The 20701-nt window shown below is 47.6% G+C and overlaps 1 protein-coding gene and 1 long non-coding RNA gene across 3 annotated transcripts in view; both read left to right on the top strand.

Annotated features, from left to right (window-relative positions):
* Window positions 1-4371: 4371 nt before the first annotated feature.
* The window catches only part of LOC309358321, a 59375-nt gene continuing 43045 nt past the window's right edge, over window positions 4372-20701 (top strand). Inside the window, exon 1 of the long non-coding RNA XR_014163451.1 lies at window positions 4372-4433. This is a non-coding gene — a long non-coding RNA (uncharacterized lncRNA). The remainder of the gene's footprint in view (window positions 4434-20701) is intronic.
* Window positions 17766-20701, top strand: part of LZTS1 (leucine zipper tumor suppressor 1) — a 43348-nt gene continuing 40412 nt past the window's right edge. Inside the window, exon 1 of one of the 2 annotated variants that reach the window (XM_081890964.1) lies at window positions 17766-17844. The gene's annotated coding sequence lies outside the window, so the exon portion shown is untranslated. The remainder of the gene's footprint in view (window positions 17845-20701) is intronic. The other variant, XM_081890965.1, reaches the window with a different exon arrangement.

Genomic DNA, 20701 nt, shown 5'->3' with positions numbered 1-20701 from the left:
GACGGGGGTGAGCTCCCATTTTTCAGTCCCAGTTCCTGCCAACCTAGCAGTTTGAAAGCACGTCAAAGTGCAAGTAGATAAATAGGTACCGCTCCAGCAGGAAGGTAAACGGCGTTTCCGTGCGCTGCTCTGGTTCGCCAGAAGCGGCTTAAGTCATGCTGGCCACATGACCCAGAAGCTGTACACCGGCTCCCTCGGTCAATAAAGGGAGATGAGCAGCGCAACCCCAGAGTCGCCTGCGACTGGACCTAATGGTCAGGGGTCCCTTTACCATTTACCTAACATAGAACGATGGGCTGTGTGGATTCCATTGCCCTTCCATATCTACTTGAATAGGCCTGCAGGAAGGGAGAACACCCATGCTGCGACATTTTGCTGCAGGCCCTACTGGTCACGGCTGTAGATTTGGCCCCTCCATGAACTTGTCTCCTCTTTTTAAAGAGGCTGTCGCCACAGTTTGTGCCAGCCAATCCCATAAATTGTGGTGGAAAGAGGTCAGTTGTCTCTGGACGGCAACTGCAAGGGTGAGTCCCACAGAGCCTTCCCTGCAAGTGGTACCGGGCAGTTGCTATATAAGAAAAACCGCCTGCAACCCAGTGGTTTCAAAAAGCAAGAGTGCGAAACCTGTGGCCCTCCAGATGTTGGACTACAACTCTCATCGGCCCTGATCGTTGGCCATGCTGGATGGGGCTGATGGGAGCATCAACATCTGGCAGTATCAAAGTGTAGCTGCATCTCAAGGCTTGCTATGTTCCCCTAGTACAAGGTCTTTTCAACGACGAGTGATGCTTTAGAGAAGGGCACAAGGGATAGTTTTGGAACCTTGTGCATTGGGTATTTGAGAATAAGGCCCAAGCTACACATTATTATAAGCAAGGATGACCTCTGGAAATGCAAACAGACCGTCAACAACACAGTGGTCTTCCTCTCTCACAGGTCCCAGACTCTCCACCCCTAAGGGAGCATTTGACCATGTATGTGCCAAGCCAGGATATTGAACTAGTGTTACCAAAGGTGCATGCATGCTAAAAATCCCAAGGTTTTTATTATTGTGCTGAAAATGAGAGAGCACTGTGGAGATCTATTCCGGGAGCTCACTGCACAAGGACAAAGCCACTTGGTCTGGGATGCAGGAATTCAGTGCAGTCCTACAGGGGTGTATTTTGAAGTCCCACTATGTTCAATGAGGCTTCATTCCCTCGGACGTGTGCTTAGGGTTGTAGCCGAAATGCCCTAAGCATCTTGATTTTGAAGAGCAAGCTCCTAACTTTTAAAAGCTGCAATGGCCAGTTTCAGAAGTGGAGCGCTGAAGCTGTATTTTCACTGGCTAGGGCTTCAATGCCTGGAAGAAATCGTTTCTCTGTGTGCACGGAACTCTATCCTGAGCGCCGCTTGTGAGCATGCTGCAATGAAGAGCTTTTCTTGGGGCAACGAACTAGCACTTGCACGTACAGTGGTGCCCCGCAAGACGAATGCCTCGCAAGACGGAAAACTCGCTAGACGAAAGGGTTTTCTGTTTTTTGAGCTGCTTCGCAAGACGAATTTCCCTATGGGCTTGCTTCGCAAGACGAAAACGTCTTGCAAGTTTGTTTCCTTTTTCTTAACACCATTAATACAGTTGCGACTTGACTTTGAGGAGCAACTCATAGAACGCAGTGTACATAGTAGCCTTTTTTGAGGTTTTTAAAGACTTTGGTGATTTTTGAAGCTTTTCCAAAACTTCTTTTGCAGCCATTTGTTAAGTTAAGCTTTTAAAACTTTTTGGGGGGGGTTTGGATTTTGGGTTGGGGTGTTTGGAATTCAAGGACTTGTTGTTGGGGAGGGGTTTGCAAGAATCTGGAAGCTTGTTTTTTTTCTGCATTTTTATGATTTTCTGTGACCATTGGGCCACTCTGCTGTTTTTTTAAAAAATTCTGGATTTGAATTTCTGTGTGCTGGGTGGCTGGGGGAACAGTTGGGGAGGGGTTTACAAGAATCTGGAAGCTTGTGGTTTCTTTTCCTGCATTTTTATGATTTTCTGTGACCATTGGGCCACTCTGCTGTTTTTTAAAAAAAAATCTGGGTTTGAATTTTGAAATGCTATTTACAGTATGTGTGACTTTAAAGAGCACTTAATAAACTCTTGTTGTACCAAATTTGGCTTTGTTTGGACTTTTTTTGACCATAGGAACGCATTAATTGATTTTCAATGCATTCCTATGGGATTTCGTGCTTCGCAAGACGAAAAATTCGCTAGACGAAAAAATTCGTGGAACGAATTAATTTCGTCTTGCGAGGCACCACTGTATGTCTACATCTGAGGTAGCTACCTTGTGCCCTTCTAGTTGCTACACTCCAGCTCCCACCAGCCCCTACAATGGATGGCTAATGTTCAGGAATGATGGGAATTGCAGTCCAGCATCAGAGGCTCACAGGTTCCCCACCCCTGGTATAAATGAACTGCCACGTCATGTATGGGGGGGGGGTTAAATTCTTCCTTAAATGGGGGGTAAAGAGGGGAGGCTTTTTCCTTTCTCACTTGGTTAAGAAGGGAAAGGCAGCATTGTACCCATAGCTTTTTGAAAACTCTAAAGCAGGCTTCCTCAACCTCGGCCTTCCAGATGTTTTTGGCTTACAACTCCCATGATCCCTGGTTAGAAGGACCAGCGGTCAGGGATGATGGGAATTGTAGTCTCAAAACATCTGGAGGGCCAAGGTTGAGGAAGCCTGCTCTAAGGCAACAGCCTACATCTGGAGATGGTTCGTTTTGCTTGACTGGAATTTAAACAAGCTCCTAATATTTAATTCTGCAAATAAAGGCTTTTTAAAAGAAACAAACTTTTCAGCTCGGTGATGTTCTGTCCAAGTGCTGTACCACTATCAGCCACAGCATGGTGCTCTTACATTTTCTGATTATTGTCTAATACAGCTTGGCTGTGGAAGGTCCTCTGATTTTTCTGACTTTCCAAATGTATTCGTAGCTGAAAGTATCAGTAGAAAAATCTACTTATGGATCTTCCAGAAAGGAATCTGACTTCCTACCCTCACCTTCCTGCTTCCTATATATAGAGGCCCGGGGGTGGGTGAGTTAAATTCTGCCATGTATTTGTGCAAGATGCCAGGGGTTTAGAAAGCCAAGGTTGTGTGTGCATGTCTTGGCTAAAGAAATGTTAGGATATAAATTGGTTAATCAACACAAGCGGCAGATAAAAATCTCTTTTAATAGAGGAGTGTGGTAGGCAAACTACTAAGCATGGCTGCTATGTTCTAGCTCCCTTGTCAGAGGAAGACCTGTTGCTGGCGGTCACAGGTGGGGATCACAGGGACTGCTGTTGGAATCCAATAGGGAAGGGGAGAAGCATGAGTTCTTGGAGAAAAAGGTGGGATATAAATGCAACAAATAAATAAACGCCCAGATTATTCTGCCCAGTTTCCTCTCTGAATTAAAAAGCAGGTAGAGGCAATTGAACTGCTTCTTCAAACGACCCACAAACCAGCTGCTCTGAATTGGAGCAAGAGTGAGTACCCCTCTCTAACTGCGTCTGCACTGCCTCTGGTTCCCCAAAGCTAAATTATTTAGACAAATGATGTAGCAACTTGGCTGAATTATTCAGAGGGACTTAGGGGGTGCTAGCCAATGAAGCAGAAGTGTACAGAGACGAGCAGCATGTTGCATAACCCCCAGAGAGAATTCAGCATTGGAGAAGCAACGGGATACAATATTCATAGCAAAGGAGGCAAGGAGCTGTCCCAGCCCAAGCTGAGCCGTGTTTGCTGCATGAGTCGTTTTGTGTGGGTGTGCTTTTCAGAGCATATGTTGCGTCAAAGGCTGGAAATGCTGTTCTGCATGTATGCAAAGAGAGGTGCAAAGCTAGGAAGCAAGAGTTTTCAATAAAAGCTAAGGGCAACCGTTGGAGCCAGAATGAACAGAAGAAGGTTTCCTGGATCAGGCCAATGGCTTCTCTAGTCCAGCATCCTGTTCTCACAGTGGCCAACCAAAGGACCATGAGAAGCCCACAAGCAAGAGGCACAGCCCTCTCCTCACTTGTGATTTCAAGCAACTAGGATTCAAAGGCATTATTCCTCTGACAGTGGAAGAAAATCATAGCCATTGATAGCTATTGACAGCCTTATCCTTCACAAAGACGGGACATCTGCAGATCTGGGTGATAAAATTCAAGCATCTAGACTGATCCAGAAGGGCAGAATAATACAGCTTCCTTTTGCTGTGGCTTCTCCAGTGGAGTCAGATCCTGGGGATGGATGAATGAATCTGCTGATTAATAATAATAATAATAATAATAATAATAATAATAATAATAATAATAATTTATTTGTTTCCCCAGCCACTCTGGGTGGCTTCCAACAAAGATGAAAAATACACTAAAATGTCACAGATTAAAAACTTCCCTGAACAGGGCTGCCTTCAGATGTCTTCTGAATGTCAGGTAGTTGTTTATCGCTTTGACATCTGATGGGAGGGCGTTCCACAGGGCGGGCGCCACTACTGAGAAGGCCCTCTGCCTGGTTCCCTGTAACTTGGCCTCTCGCAGTGAGGGAACCGCCAGAAGGCCCTCGGAGCTGGACCTCAGTGTCCGGGCAGAACGATGGAGGAGGAGATGCCTGATTGCAGGGTCTCTCAGTGTCTCATTTTCCCAACCTGAAGGTCAGTTTGTGGTTAGTGTAGGCTTGTGAATCCCCACTCAGAGATGAAGCTCACATGGTGTGGTCTTGCGCCAGGCACTATCTCTCTGCCCAACCTATTCTGCAGGGTTGCTGTGAGGATAACATGGAGAGGAGAACTACATATACCATCCTGAGCTCCTTGAAGGAAAGGTGATGCAAACAATCGATCTATAAATTTCTGCATCTGTTTCCACATTTAAATTTTAAAAGTCCACATGGAAATTCGTATGCATTTTTTAAGCATATTTGCAAACAATTTCCCCAAATGTAATGTTGTTTTGTGCACACTTTTTGGTTAAAGAACTACATCACAAAATCCAGGGAAGTGCGGGTTTCAAAGGATAGCTGTCTTCCGATTTGCTTATTGGTTAAGGGAATGCAAATTAGATAGGGTTACATTAAAATGGGAATTGAGCAAATTCGACCCCTGCCCCCACCCCTACTCAGTTTGGGCATCTCTAATTTGAGAGCCCAGGAAAATTGTGCTTATTTCACTTATCATTTTATTTGGCCTGTGGAAGCTGTTTCCTGGGGGAAACATCCCAGGGAACTGGAAGAAACTTGATTTGTTTCAGGAGGAATCTGATGTCCTTGTTTCTGTTGGTTATTGGTTTTTATCTTGTTTTCTGTTTTTGTTTGTTTGTTTGTTGAATGTATATGCTGTTCTGGGCCAGCTGTTCCATATCAGGAACTCCAAGGCTTCATTAGAGGAGCTGAACAAGAGCTCTGGGCCTGGGCTTGACAGCCTGGCAAGAGCCAGCTTCTCTTTTTAGCTGCCTCTCGCAGGCACGCCGTGATGCATGTGGGCGGCAGCAATTAGGAACTCTGACGAGCTCTTTCAGAGAAGACAAAATAATCTCAGGGTTTTGCAGAAGCAAAATGACAATTTTCTCCTACTGAGATGGAGCTACTAGAGAGCCACCTGTTTGATCCAGAGGGGAAGTCTGGAGATGTGGGCAGCTGCTGACGTTTGCTTTGGGAACTGAGGATTTAAACATGGCTATGGGGAGCCTCATTAATGATATCCCAAGTATCACCTGCTTCTCCAATAGGAACCTGCCCATGCTTCCATGATTTTCCTTGGTCCTTGGGACAGAGCCAGCCCTACCATTAGCATGGCCACAATGGACTTCATTGATGATAACTCATGTATCATCTGCTTCGGCCGTAAGAACCAGCCCATGCCTCAAAGACCTTTGTTGGAGGCCTTGCACTGGGACCTTGAGCCAGCCCTACTGTTACAGTTAGGCTCCTGCCCCTCAGGCAGCAGGTGCTGAGGAATGGGGAGCAGTGGCAAGGTGCTGAGGGGCACAACTGTGTCTATGCTCCATGCAGCCTCCCCTGAAAAACCATGCTGCCCATACAAATAGAAATACTTTATTGTCACTTGTACAACTTTCATACAGTGAGATTACACGAGCACCCCCCACTCAGCTCTCTTAGTCTCAAGTCCCCTCGTTTACTGACACACACACACACACCAAACCCGAAAGTCAGTTGCCCTGTTGTTATCTTTTCATTCAGCAGCCTAATAGTCCACGGATAGAAGCTGTTCTTTACCCTGTTGGTGTGACTAATCATGCTTCTACATCTTCTGCCTGAGGGCAAGAGATCAAGAAAATGCCAGCCAGGGGGTGAATCATCCCTGAGAATTTTCCTCACTCTCCTGAGGCAACGTTCTTCCGCTATTTCACCCAGCGGATTCATGGGACAGTCCATAATATCTTGGGCTGTATTCACCATCCTCTGTAGGCACTTCCTATCAGTTGATGTCAAACCAGCTTACCACACCGTGATGCAGTATGAAAGGACACTTTCTATTGTTGACCGGTAGAAGATGATCATCAAATGTTGATTGACATCGTTCTTCCGCAATACTCTGAGGAGATGGAGTCTCTGTTGGGCTTTCTTAACCACCCGGGTTGTATTTATTTTCCAAGTAAGCTCTTCACTGAGATAAACTCCTAGGAATTTAAATTTAATTTAAATTTAGATTGTGTGGAGGACACTGTCCTTTTGCCAGTATTGAAGTAAGATCCAGCTGCTATCAGGTCAGCTTCCATCCATGAAATAAGGGTTGCATCTTGTCCATCTCAGGCAACAAATGTCCTTTGCAATCAGGAGTACTGGAACAGAGGCACCCAGACTGTGGAAGTTTCTCCTTTAGTTGTGGGATAGTTTAGCAGTGGTATCAAAGCTGAAGAGACGTCCTCCCTTGGTAGAAGTGTTTGTTCTGTTGCTTCTAGTTTTTAGGCAGTTGACTCCGGTGGTTCTGCTCCTTAAAAGAGATTTCCAATCCCTTGTTTGGGTCCTGCTTTTCTTTCCTTTCATTCCTCTGCTCTGCTGATTTATTGCATTATACCCAGAGCCAGAACCACCACTTGGTAGCCTCAGTCAGGGGCTAAAGTGCCCTGGCAGGAGAAACCACCTGTCCTGGTGAAACCAACTCACTGGGTGGCTGGTTCAAGGAGTCACCCACCATTTCCCTTTCCCTCATGCCCCTCAAAGAGCATTGCACCTGAGAATTGCGGGAAAATAAAATGGCATAGTCAAGCTGAACAGCACTCATTTCAGTGCCAATGGGTAATGAAATCCTAGAAGGAATGAAAATGTGCATAGGGATTTAAAAACAAAACTAAAGTACCTTGTAAACCCTTTACTCCAAAAGATAGAAGAAAAATAGTACAATAAATAGCGTTTAACAAAAAAGTGCAGTGAAATCTCTTTTTAAAAAATCATGGAGATATTTCTTCTTGATCTTCCTTCTCACATCATTATCTGTTATTTGTGTGCATTTGGGGGAGATTTGCATCTTTGTTATTATTTCTAGTAGATGTGCTTGCAGGATCAATATTTATGTCTTTACAGTGCTATCCTATGCTCCTCTACTCACAAGTCTCCTGGTTTTTAATGGCACTTACTCCAAGGTAAATATGCATAGGATGAAAGCCTTGATTGGTGTTTCCAACAGCAACCAGTGCTTTCAGACACCCAGCCACTTTGACGGGGGTGGTTTATATACACAGCAGTTTCTGGGGAAAGAGGTGTCAGGGCTCAAATCTTCCAGGAAACCTCCTCCCTCTAACTCTGAGCTGTTGGGACAAGGAGTGGGTGAATCTGTCAACTTCAGTTCCCCTCTGTTTCTCATTTTTTCTAGTCTTAAGTTCAGTCCTCCACATTTCCACACCAGTTTGCATTTTTCTAACAAAAGTTCTCATAAAAACGCATCGTGAGGATGTGAACTCACCATTGTCTTCAGTCTCAGAAGGCAGCTTCACCTCCAGCACATTCAACATCTTTTCTTTGCAGAAGCTCACAGGCACAAAATCAGGCAGCCCCTCCAGGTAGGCAGGGCCAACTAGACTACAGACCTTGTCAGCCTATAAAAAGCTTCAGCAGCCTTCAGTTCTCTGCTGAAACAACATCCCTTTATAGTCATGGTTGGAGGACAAGCTCAAGTCATCTGGGCTTGCTAGGAGCTGTCTATGGTCCTGACTTCCCTGATCTCAGCTTCAAGAGACTTAACTACAACAGTTGACTTGGCCCACCCAGGCTCAGGAGAGACAGCTTGACCTTGCCCGTTTTTTCTGTGATCTTCAAGGCCCGCAAAGCAGGATATATTGTGCTAACAACAGTCTCTGCACCATTTATGGAGGCTGTGGGGGAAGGCAACAATTCTGCCCATCTCTTTCCTCAATTGTCAGTTCTGCCTCCTTATCCTTTCTCTTTACTCAGACAGGCTGCCCCATACTGAAAGCCTTCTAAAAAATTCCCCATCCAGGAGACCTGCAAGATGTTGTCGTTCCACGCTCTTTGAAGAATGCCCTCTATGGTTAGGGGTCTTGCCTCTCTAGCTTGTTCCATAAAATGGGAGTCTGGCAATTGTGTCATTAGCAAAGTGACTTGCTGTGTGACTGATGGGGGCCACACACACACACCAGGTAATTGTGGCTGTGAGGCGCATACCATTTTAGATATGCACAATGCCCTGAAGTGATTATCTGTTGGAGGAATTGTGATTGATTAATGGTGGCTGAATAACTTGCAGCATCCATAGCACCCATTGCTGGACTGCCATCTGCGAACTGTAAGCCAACCTGGTGACACCAGTGTAGGAAGGAGACGACCCTAACCCTACACCTACCAAACTTTCTCATTAATCTGATACAAAACAGTTTGACTTCGGATAACTGTAGTTTGCATGAATGCCTACAGCCAAATGCTATGAATGAGCTGTTCGCCATAACTGATTACCTGTGAAAAGGCTTGTGCCATCACCTCAGGGATCATCCCACATTCTCCCTCTCCCTGTCACTTCATAAAGTACATTATTCATCTTATTAATCATGATTTATCTTGTTAAAAGCATGCCATTAAAAAACCCAACACCACTGCTACAGTATTTCTTTCCCCTATGTCTTTAATTCATCTTTCTCCACAACAAAGGAACAGGCTCAAGGTCATGAGTTGGGTGAAAGATCCCAGTGCTGCAGGGGGTTGGAGCTAGATGATAATCGTGATCCCTTCCAACTCTGTACTATCAGTCAGGTCTTTATTGGGGGAGATAAAGACCCCCCACAAAAGGGACCCTCTTAAATCAAGAAGAATGGACTTCACCTTTCATCAGACGATGCACAGCGAGATCCTGCTTAGGGTTGGGTTTGAGTGCATGAGAAAGTTCTCTGCAAGTTTGACTTGAGGTGCAGCTATCAAGGAACAAGGGAACCCAGTGAACTCTCCCTGCACTCCTGCACTCCTTCACCAGATCATCTCAGAGTTGCTGCTTCCTGAGAAATCCTCCAGGTGATTTTTTAGGGCGAGGCAATGTACAAAAGAGTCAGACTGTCTAAAAATGCAAGAAGCGGAGACAGGGCGAGCTCCAACTTGCAGATCAGCAGTTTTGGGGGGTGGAATTTATATTTGGGACGCAGAAGAAGGCATTGGTGGAGGAAATGCAAATATGAACCTGGCTACTTCTCAGGTAGGCGCTGTGGTCCAAACCACAGAGCCTAGGGCTTGCGAGTCAGAAGGTTGGCAGTTCGAATCCCCACGACGGGGTGAACTCCTGTTGCTCGGTCCCTGCTCCTGCCAACCTAGCAGTTCAAAAGCACGTCAAAGTGCAAGTAAATAAATAAGTACCACTCTGGTGGGAAGGTAAACGGCGTTTCCGTGTGGTGCTCTGGTTCGCCAGAAGCGGCTTAGTCATGCTGGCCACATGACCCGGAAGCTCCCTCGGCCAGTAAAGCAAGATGGGTGCTGCAACCCCAGAGTTGTCCGCAACTGGACCTAATGGTCAGAGGTCCCTTTACCTTTACCTTACTTCTCAAGATAGAAAGCAAGGAAGATAAAGAGCAGCACATTGCTCAGCCATGGAATAAAGGGAGGACCAGCACAAACACATTATGAAAGAGTCATTAAAAATTCATGGGGGGATTTCAATTAATTTGAACTACAGACCAAATTGCACCCATCAGAACTTTCTCAAAGCCCAGCCTACTTACTTCTACTTGGCTCCTCCACTGCCAGGATTGAAGAGACCAGCTCGGAGTACCCATTGTACCCACGGCAGCCCCTACATAGAGTTACAAACCAGTCACTATCTAAAAACATTGACACATCACCATGGCATGTGATTCTGTAGGGATCAAAGACACTTTGCTGCCTAAGATGAAGGACAGGATAGTGCCTCCTGCCCACTGATGTACAGAAGTTGACCAGAATGAGAACTGAATCTTACTTCAACTTTGGTGATGTGACAGCATTCCCCACCACAGCACAAGACAGCAGGCTAGCTTAGGGGTGCAGGGCAAGTGCTGTGGCAAATACTAGAGTATCCTTGTCCCTGCCCCCCACCCACCACCACCTGCCACTTGAGCATCGGCCTCACTCTGGCCAATGGTATGTTGCCCCTGTAGCCTGGAGCTTCTAAGTATGCCCTGTTTGCAGAGTTATTTATGGCCCACTATATAATTCCCATACCCAGATGTGACACACACACACCTCAAGGAGGATGAATCATTCAGCTTGGGTTTCTCTGTTTCCCATTTTTCAAAACTGAAATTCAGTTCACTTTACCACCTCAGTTGTTGTTCTTTTAATCTGCATGAAAAACCATCAGCATTTCTCCTAATATACACATTTTCTGTATGCAACATTGTCTAACGTACATACTTTTTGCAAGCACAATGCATTTTTTAAAAACAGATATGCCTCTTTATGCCCACTTCTGCCTAATATGTGCCCTTTTGTACACACAACCCTTTTTGGCATGGCAAACTGCACCACAAAATTGGGGGAAATGTGAATTCTGAAGGACAGCTATAATTCATTTCAAGTGCAATTTTTGTGTATGGGAGAGGGGAGTTTCACCTTAAAAATGCAAGCCAAGCTGAATTTGTCCCCCTCATCCCCTCCTTCAGGCCAAATATGTTGCCTGCCCCTTCAGTAAGATGGAAAGGAAAAGGTGACCCATTTTAACTGTCTTCTCCTTTTGGTTTGCTTTCTCCCTTCTGAATGGAATCCCATTAGTTTGTCTGCTCTCCCCACAAAACAAACCCTGTCATGTTTCCCTTTCCCATTTTCCAGCTCAAAATAGCAGCTCCCGTCTGGCTGCTTTCAATGCAAGAAGGCACCATGTGGCATTGTGCAGCGCATGCCAACCGCCAGTGAGTCAAGGAGCTAGCTAGGCTGCAACAGCTAAAATAACAGAAAGGCTGCTTTGCATGGTTTGGGAGTTGGGAACAGCCGGGCAATGCCCACCATGGACTTTAAGAATGCAAGAAGAGCCTGCTGGCCATTGGCACATCAAGTCCAACATCCTGTTCCCACAGTGGCCAACCAGATGCCTATGGGAAGCCCATGTGCAGGACATGAGCACAACAGCACTTTCCCCTCCTGCAGTTTCCAGCAAATGGGATTCAGAAGCATAAATGGTCTAGGGCAGCCTTTCTCAACCTTTGGGTCCCCAGATGTTGTTGAACTACAACTCCCATCACCCCTAGCTAGCAAGGCCAGAGCTCAGGGATGATGGGAGTTGTAGTCCAACAATACCTGGTGACCCACAGGTTGAGAACCACTGGTCTAGGGGAAGCACATATCGTGGTGAGCTTGAAAACATGTGTGCAACCAGGTCTTTTTTTCCCAGCGGGAACTCACTGGAATTCAATTCTGGCACCTCTCAGGTGGGCACCATTGCCATGATAAGAGAACAAGGGAGGTGTTCATGGTGAGTTCTGGCACCTCTTTTTCTAGAAAAACAGCACTGTTTACAATCCTTCCTTTTCCCTGTTGCTGTCTTCAGTGTTTTCAAGAGCTGAAAGCACAACCACAGAGAATCCTTCCTTCCTTCCTTCCTTCCTTCCTTCCTTCCTTCCTTCCTTCCTTCCTTTCTTTCTTTCCAGCCAACACTGATGTCTGGGCCTGATTAAAAGCAGAAACCGCAGAAATGTGGCTGATTTTGGTTCTGTTCTCCAGGAATAAATAAAGGTGTGGCTGCTCCAGCTGCACACCTGACCAGAAGGCAAACAGCATGACACCAGAGGTCACCAGTGGAGAACCACAGGCCCCTTCAGCCAGCACATTCCAAGGAGATGAATCAACATCCAGTGTAAGCTAATGACTGCTCTTCGCCCTGGGGCAAAGAATGCAGCAAAGGAAAGGAAAGAGGAGCCATTCACTGATAATCTATGAATCCACAGCTAAACAGAACAATTCTATCCCATACACCCTATATCAGGGGTGAGGAGCTGGAGCCTCAGGAGCAGAATGTAGCCCTCAAAGCCTATCTATTTGGCCCTTGAGATTCTCCCCAAGATGTACCTTCTTCAAAGTTGCCACCATGGGATTGAATCCCACCCAACAATAATGGCAATCTTGATGATGGCTGTGTAATGAAAGCTGCAATCCTAAGGACTAATGAATGTGAGATCTCCACAGACCTCTGCATGCCTTATTTCTGAGCAGACATGCTTGAAACCATGCTGCATTGTAGGAATCCTATACAGATGCATTTGCAAGTTGTACCGAAATAAATGAAACTTTGCTTCCAAGTAAACGTGCTTAGCATAGGGATGCGAACCAAACATGCAATGCAATAATGGAAATGTATTTATAAAGAATGTTACTCCGTGTTTGTCTGGCTTTTCAAAGCCCAGCTTGAATTTAAAAGGTCATTGCAATTCTTCTGGAAAACTCTTGGCATTCTTGGGCACCACAGTTTCAGGGCAGCCCTGGAGAATGGTGTGCCCTTGGGTGTGCAGTCTTAGGGCACAGACAGTGCAGTAACAAGGAAAGTTTTAGGTGGTCTTAAAGGATGGAGTACAACAAACCAAACTGCACATTCCCTTGTGCATCTATTCCCCCCCATCACAATATGTGATGGGCAAATTGGTCCATTTTGATCTCTGTATTTCTCATTTTTCCAACCTTAAGTTCATTTCTCCACATTTCCTGTTTGCATTTTTTAAAAAAAAGTCCTCATAAAAATTCAGCGGTGTTGTAGTGCAAATATACCTCCACATGAAATTCTGCCTAACACATAGATTTTTACAAAACAATTTTCCCAAATACAATGCATTTTTTAATGCTGCTTTCACGAATATATGATTTTTTTCTGCACAAATTACCGTATTTTTCGCTCTATAAGACCTATCAGACCATAAGACGCACCTAGCTTTTGGAGGAGGAAAACAAGAAAAAAAAAAATTCTGAATCCCAGAAGCCAGAACAGCAAGAGGGATCGCTGTGCAGTGATCCCTCTCACTATTCTGGCTTCTGGGATAGCTGCGCAGCCTGCATTCGGGGAAAAGTGGGTCTTATAGAGCAAAAAATACGGTACCCAAGTACAGGCATATTTGTACACATAACCTGGCTGGAGAATTGCATGTGCAAATTTCTATGGTTGGCCCTCTTTAGGTTCACATGTTGCTTCAAAAAGTGTGTACTAAGCCAGTTCACTTATGAATGCAAACCAAAACAAATCATAATAGGAGTCACAGGGAAGGGCAGGATAACAATCAGGTCTATGGGGATGTGGATATTAGTGTTTCAACCCTTTCATCCCATGCTGTAGAGTGGGCAATGCTAGGATGGCCAGACAAATAGCTTGACCTGGCAAAAGGCAGCTGCCCGGGAGCTTTATAGATGCAGTCTCAAATACTGGCTTGCACCAGGTTTGCTCTCAGTGCAATCTCTGTCAAAATTCCAGGGGTTACTACAGGTTGCACCGGTTTTGCCATCTTCCAGCATTTCCTTTGCCTTTCGGAGCTTGTGCAGACAACTCCTGGGATTAGTATGCAACATGGTCTAGTGGGGAATATTGTTCTGGATCCGCCCCGTCTCCTCCCCTTGTTTTGTGTCTGGCAGAGGGTGCGGCGTAGGAGGGCTTGATGAGTATGTCCTCAAAAGCATCCCGTTCCCCAGTGTGGAAGGCAGAGGCTGTGAGGTTGTGTTTACAGTGAGCTTGTGCTAAAGGCAGACCAAAATGTTTGTGCGTGTTGGGAATACTCTTGGCCCTTATCCAGAATGTCTTATGAAAAGACAGGCTGCGGTTTCAGCATGACAAGAGCCATGGGTATTATGTAAGCGGAGATGAGAGAGTGTTGATGAGAGGCAGAAAGCAAAGAGGGCAGGAGGAATAGACTGAGAGGGTCTGGCAGAGAGAGATAGAAAGATGATCCCACCCACATTTGGCTCTGGCTCCACCCACATTTGACTTCAGCTCCTCCAGCCAGCTAGCAGGTCTGGCTCTATCCACTGTTGGCCCTAGGCCTGAATATTTCTGTTTCCATGGGTCAATGGGCCTCCATTGAGGAAAGATTCCCTGCTCTAACTTGCGCCCTGATCCTCTGAACGTTTGCTGAAACTGAAAGCCAGCTCTTCTGTGTGTTCTGGAAGGGGAGGGGGGAGATGAAGAAAGAAGGAAATGCATTTTGCACATGCTCATAGACTTCCTTAATTATTCTTTCGTATGTTCCGTGGCTGGGCCCCTCCAGAAACCAATTTCCAGGAATCAAATTCAGGCTCTCCATGGCTCAAATTCAGGAGGTTAGAAGACCCTTCCAGGTCCAGACCAAGGAATGCCCCATCTAGTGGTGCTGTGGGTTAAACCACAGAGCCTAGGGCTTGCCAATCAGAAGGTTGGCAGTTCGAATCCCCGCGACGGGGTGAGCTCCCGTTGCTCGGTCCCTGCTCCTGCCCACCTAGCAGTTCGAAAGCACATCAAAGTGCAAGTAGATAAATAGGTACCCTTCCGGCGGGAAGGTAAATGGTGTTTCCATGTGGTGCTCTGGTTTGCTAGAAGCGGCTTAGTCCTGCTGGCCACATGACCCAGAAGCTGTATGTCGGCTCCCTCAGCCAATAAAGCGAGATGAGGACCGCAACCCCAGAGTCAGCCATGACTGGACCTAATGGTCAGGGGTCCGTTTACCTTTACCTTTACTCCCACCAGAGCTAGACAGAAGCTCTCCTCCTCTACCACTCAGCGATGCAACCAGGGCAGGACTTCAGGACAGAAGCCAACCCAGCAGAATGAGCAAGAGGGTTCACAAATGCAGGAATGCTGACCTGTCACATTTTGAAGTAGTACACACCTGGTTGCATCTAAGTAAGTTCTACACAAAGTAGACTCATTGAAATTAATGAATCTAAATTAGGCATGCCCATTAGGGCAGGCATAGGCAAACTCGGCCCTCCAGATGTTTTGAGACTACAATTCCCATCATCCCCGACCACTGGTCCTGTTAGCTAGGGATGATAGGAGTTGTAGTCCCAAAACGTCTGACGGGCAGAGTTTGCCTATGCCTGCATTAGGGTTTACTCTGAGGACAAACATGGATGCCACACTTTTCATCCCAAATATAAGATTACCCCAAACTGCACTTGCATTCAGAGAAAACAGGAAAGTTCTCTCAACATGAAAGTTGTATTTCGTGTTCACAGACAGGCGCCATGAAACTGCCTCATAGAGTCAGGGCATGGGTTCATCCAGGTCCCTATTGTCTACACTGGCTGGCAGAGGCTCGCCAAGTTTTCAGGTAAAGCGTTTCTCCCAGTCCTGCCCAGAGACGCAGCAGATCGAACCTGGAACCTTTCTGCATGTAAGTTGTTGTTGTTGTTTAGTCGTTTAGTCGTGTCCGACTCTTTGTGACCCCCTAGACCAGAGCACGCCAGGCACTTCTGTCTTCCACTGCCTCCCGCAGTTTAGTCAAACTCATGCTGGTAGCTTCAAGAACACTGTCCAACCACCTTGTCTTCTGTTGTCCCCTTCTCCTTGTGCCCTCCATCTTTCCCAACATCAGGGTCTTTTCCAGGGAGTCCTCTCTTCTCATGAGGTGGCCAAAGTATTGGAGCCTCAGCTTCACGATCTGTCGTTCCAGTGAGCACTCAGGGCTGATTTCCTTCAGAATGGATACGTTTGATCTTCTTGCAGTCCATGGGACTCTCAAGAGTCTCCTCCAGCACCATAATTCAAAAGCATCAATTATTCGGCGATCAGCTTTCTTTATGGTCCAGCTCTCACTTCCACACATCACTACTATGGTTTTCCCAAAAGGAGACTCTATATTGCTGAGCCCGGTCCCTTCCCCCAAACATTGGAAGCTGTCTTATCGACAGTCCGATCGCTCACTCCACCGAGCTCAGCGCTGCCGACAGGGCCAGGCAGCGGCTCTAGCTGCCCACTTGATGCCTCCTCTCCTCCTCATTTGCAGAACCCGAAACAAAACCAGCTCGGTGTCTGCCTTCCCCAAATTAAGGCAGAATCTAAAAGAACCATAACCACTCTGATCCTTGAAAGAAAGAAAAATCCACAAGATGACAAGAAACACACTTGCTATAACCTTGAATCGGGGACCCGCTGTACCTCTATAAAGCTTTGTATCACAACCCGCGCTAACCCACCCCCGCAACCCACCTCCCTTTCCCCCACTGACGGCAATGGGGGGGGGAGAGATGCGTTGGAGGGAAAGGGGAACGTTCGCAAGGTGGGAGAATGTTGTATTTTAATCTTGTTTTTTTTATTGCATTTTAATCAACTTGTTTTTATTATTGGTTGTTAGCCGCCCTGAGCCCGGTCTTGGCTGGGGAGGGCGGGGTATAAATAAATTTTATTATTATTATTATTATTTGACAAACCTAGACAGCATCTTAAAAAGCAGAGACATCACCTTGCCAACAAAGGTTTGTATAGTAAAAGCTATGGTTTTCCCAGTTGTGATGTATGGAAGTGAGTGCTGGACCATAAAGAAGGCTGATCGCCAAAGAATTGATGCTTTTGAATTCTGGTGCTGGAGGAGACTCTTGAGAGTCCCATGGACTGCAAGAAGATCAAACCTATCCATTCTGAAGGAAATCAGCCCTGAGTGCTCACTGGAAGGACAGATCCTGAAGCTGAGGCTCCAGGACTTTGGCCACCTCATGAGAAGAGAAGACTCCCTGGAAAAGACCCTGATTTTGGGAAAGATGGAGGGCGCAAGGAGAAGGGGACGACAGAGGACGAGATGGTTGGACAGTGTTCTCAAAACTACCAGCATGAGTTTGACCAAACTGCGGGAGGCAGTGGAGGACAGGAGTGCCTGGCGTGCTCTGGTCCAGGGGGTCACAAAGTGTCGGACATGACTAAATGACTAAACAACAACAACATCCAGCAGGAGACGTGGTGCGTGCAAAGCTGGCTCAGCCGGGCTCCTTCCCCGCGCTCCTCCCCCGCAGCCCCTTCTCCGTCTCTATCCCACATGGGACCCTATCCCTCCCTCCCTCCCTCCCTGCCAGCGAGGGCAGCCGGCACGTGCCGCCCCTTGGGGACTCCTCTGCTCGCAGGCCCTTCCTCCTCCCCCGCCCGCGCGTCCTTCCCCTGCTCTCCGTCACGCGCAGGGCAGCTGCCGGAGGCGCCCGAGGCGCGCCCGTCTCCCCTTCGCCGCGTGCCCCAAGTCGAGGGAGCAGCCAATTAGCGCCGCGTATGCAAAAGCCGCGCCGCCCCCTCGCTCTCCCCCGCCCCCGGCGCGCGCGCGGCGCCTCTCCCGCCTCGCCAATTCCGTGCAAGTGGCGGCGCGGCGCGAGAGGAGCAGCAGCCCTGGCCGGGCCCGCGGCGAGAGGAGGAGGAGGAGGCGGCGGCGGCGGCGCGATCGCCCGTGCTTGGCGCTCCGGAGGTGGCAGCAGGCTGCCGCGAAGAGGCAGCTTCAGGTGAGGGCGGCGCGCGGAGAGGCAGGATCCGAGCCCGGGGCGGGAGGAGGCTGGGATTAGCCCGGGCTGGGAAGCGCGTCTCGGTCGCGCATTAGGGACAAAACGGCGGGAGCTGCCTCGTAGGGAGTGCAGAGCATTTTAGCTCGCCAGGGTCCGCACTAGCTGGCCACGGCTCTGTTGCGGACTCTTTATCCGGAGACGCGCCGGGGATCGAACCCGGGACGTTTGTGCGCGCAAAAAGCAGGTGCGCTGCTACGCTTGCTCCAATTCGGGTGCTTTGGATTGCTGCTCCGACCGCCGTCTCCTGCGGGGCGGGGAAGGGGCATGTTGTGTAAACAGAAGCAGACAGACAAAACCAGACAGCATCCATCATGTGCCCCGTGCGCGCGCACCGCACATCACACGGGTTTGGGTAGGTAGCAACGGTTTCCCAAGGTGGGTCCAATGAACAACTTAGCGCATGGACAGCTCTTGCAGGAACAAACCCACCCACCCACACCAGACATGGGCTGCCTGTGCCGGCACATTGGTATGCGCAAAAAACCAAGTCTGTGCCCGGTGTGCTGTTCTCACAGTTGGGAGAGCATTGTGTTTCCTGTGCCAGGAATGCAGACTGCTCAGGGCACAGGGGAGAAGTGCATGTCTTCAGAAATAAGAGACTCAGGGCTGTTCTAATAAGGTGGTGCTGGACATAGCAGGCATTTGTTGACGGCACTTGCACACAGTGTGTCTTCAATAGGCGGCATGATTTGGGGAGCATAGCTCAGTGCTGAGGGGGAGGGACCATACCTCAGTGACAGAGCACCTGCTTGGCATGCAGAAGGTCTCAGCTTTTGGTTGGGGGATTTCTAGGTAAAAGGGTTGTATAGCCAGGTGGTAGAGAATACCCTGGAGAACTCCTGGCAGAGTAGATAAAAGGGATAATAGAGAATCTAGATAATAGGGGTAAGTGATGATAGGTAACATTAATAGGTTAAATTCAGTAGATTAAAAGGGAGAATAGATAATAAATGGACAAATTGTTTGAGCTGGTAGGGCAGCTTTCTTTCTTTATGGCACCAGTTCTAGAACAAGCTCTGTTTGGACCTCTAGACCAGTTGCAAAAGATAAGCTGTTGTGAGCCAGTTGCATGAATAGCTTACAGCAGTGGTTTTCAACCAGTGTGCCGTGGCACCCTGGGGTGCCTTGAATGATGGTCAGGGGTGTCGTGTGGAACACTGGCCCCTGTCCCTCTTTTCTTCCCACCCTCCTCTGATGTCCTTGCGTGTCTCTGCCTCCCAAAGGCTTGCAGCTCTGGTTACAAGCTCCCAAAGCTGGCCGGGGGGAGGGGCTTCCCAGGCCCCTGTGGGGCAGTGTGAAGAGGCACCTCTCTTGGGACAGGAGGGGCAGCTCAGAGACCAGGGGCGGCGGCTGCGGCTGCCCAGAGGACTCCCAAGGGGAGAGGAGAGGAGGCTGAGGGAACACACCACAAAGGAAGGTGTTCGAAAAAGGGCGAGAGGCTGCCAGCTCTGCAGGCAAGGGGTGATATAACTGGAATCCTGAGCCCCACAGAGGTGCCTCAGAAAGAATGTAGTTGGTCAAGGGAGCCGTGGACCCAAAAAGGTTGAAAACCTCTGGCTTACAGTACAGTAAATGTGTTAGTCTTTTTGTCCCGCAAGACTCTGGCTCCTATTCCCAGAGGGATTCATCAATTGATCGACCAAGCCCTCTTCCCAGGGAGCTCTGGGAATTCCAGTTCTGTGAGGGGACTCTCAGCACCCTTAAAAAACTTCAGTCCCCATAATTCTTTAAAGTGGTATGATACTGCTTTAAATGTATAGCGGACATGGAACCTCTGTTGTTCTTGCTGCAACAGACAAACACGTCCGCTCCTCTGGAATTTGTCACCAATGCTGAAAGCAGCTGACCTGGAAGAAAGAGTGGATTTGCTCATGTTGGGAATATGATGAAGACCGTAGTTCTTGTTGATTTCCTCTCTTCCCCACCCACGGTGTGCCTGTCCACCCACTCACCCCCATGCATACATAATGAAACTTGTTTGTGGCAGCATGCCAGGAGGTATAGCTCTAGATTGGTTGGTTGGTTTGGTGACATATTTTATGTGTTAGTGGAAGTGGACCCCTCTTAGATGAAATGCCATGCTTGTGATAAAAATCCCTTTGTGATGAAATGTACCATGCCTAGGATGTGATCGTCTTGATGTGGTCAGTGCAGATTTGAATTGACTTTAAGACCCGCTGTTCCCTTTTGTTTTCAAGCGGGTTCACTTGCAATAAGGCATTCTTAGAACTGCCATCTGAGAAACTGGTGTGTTTTGGTGCAGAAAATACTCCGGTCATTCACAGTGTCATGTCCAGGGCTTAAGAGACAACTGTCTGTGGTGTCCAGCAAAATGCTGCGGCATGCATTGTTCACAAAACAGTGCTCACCGTTAGCGAAGTCTCACCACGGCATTTGCATGTATTTCACCCAGAGTGAACAGATAATAGGCCATTCCAGATGTTCTCTTTTAATTGCAACAACAGTCTGCGGGAAGCAGAGCTAACCTTCCCCCCGCTGCCATCGGACCCCTTGTCATTTATTACAGACAGATAGGAGATCACAACTGCTGCTGCTGAATGTTTCACAGCCTTCATGTGCAGAGTCTGAGGCTACTTAAGTTAATGATATGTGCATTTATCTGATTTATTTTGTAAACTTGGAGTGGAGAGGGAAAGAGAGAGAGAGAGAGAGAGATGGTTTTTAAAAAATATATTTATACCCCATAGAATTCCAGTGCTTGAATACTCATCAGCACCATCATATTCTGCAATGAAGCAATTTTTGTTGTCTATCCACTAATTTTCGCATCAGGGAA

This window comes from Podarcis melisellensis, assembly GCF_964234715.1.
Source record: "Podarcis melisellensis genome assembly, chromosome: 15".
NCBI classification, from domain to species: Eukaryota; Metazoa; Chordata; class Lepidosauria; order Squamata; family Lacertidae; genus Podarcis; species Podarcis melisellensis.
The sequence above is the reverse complement of the archived record's forward strand: the minus strand, read 5'-3'. Positions and strand labels throughout refer to the sequence as shown.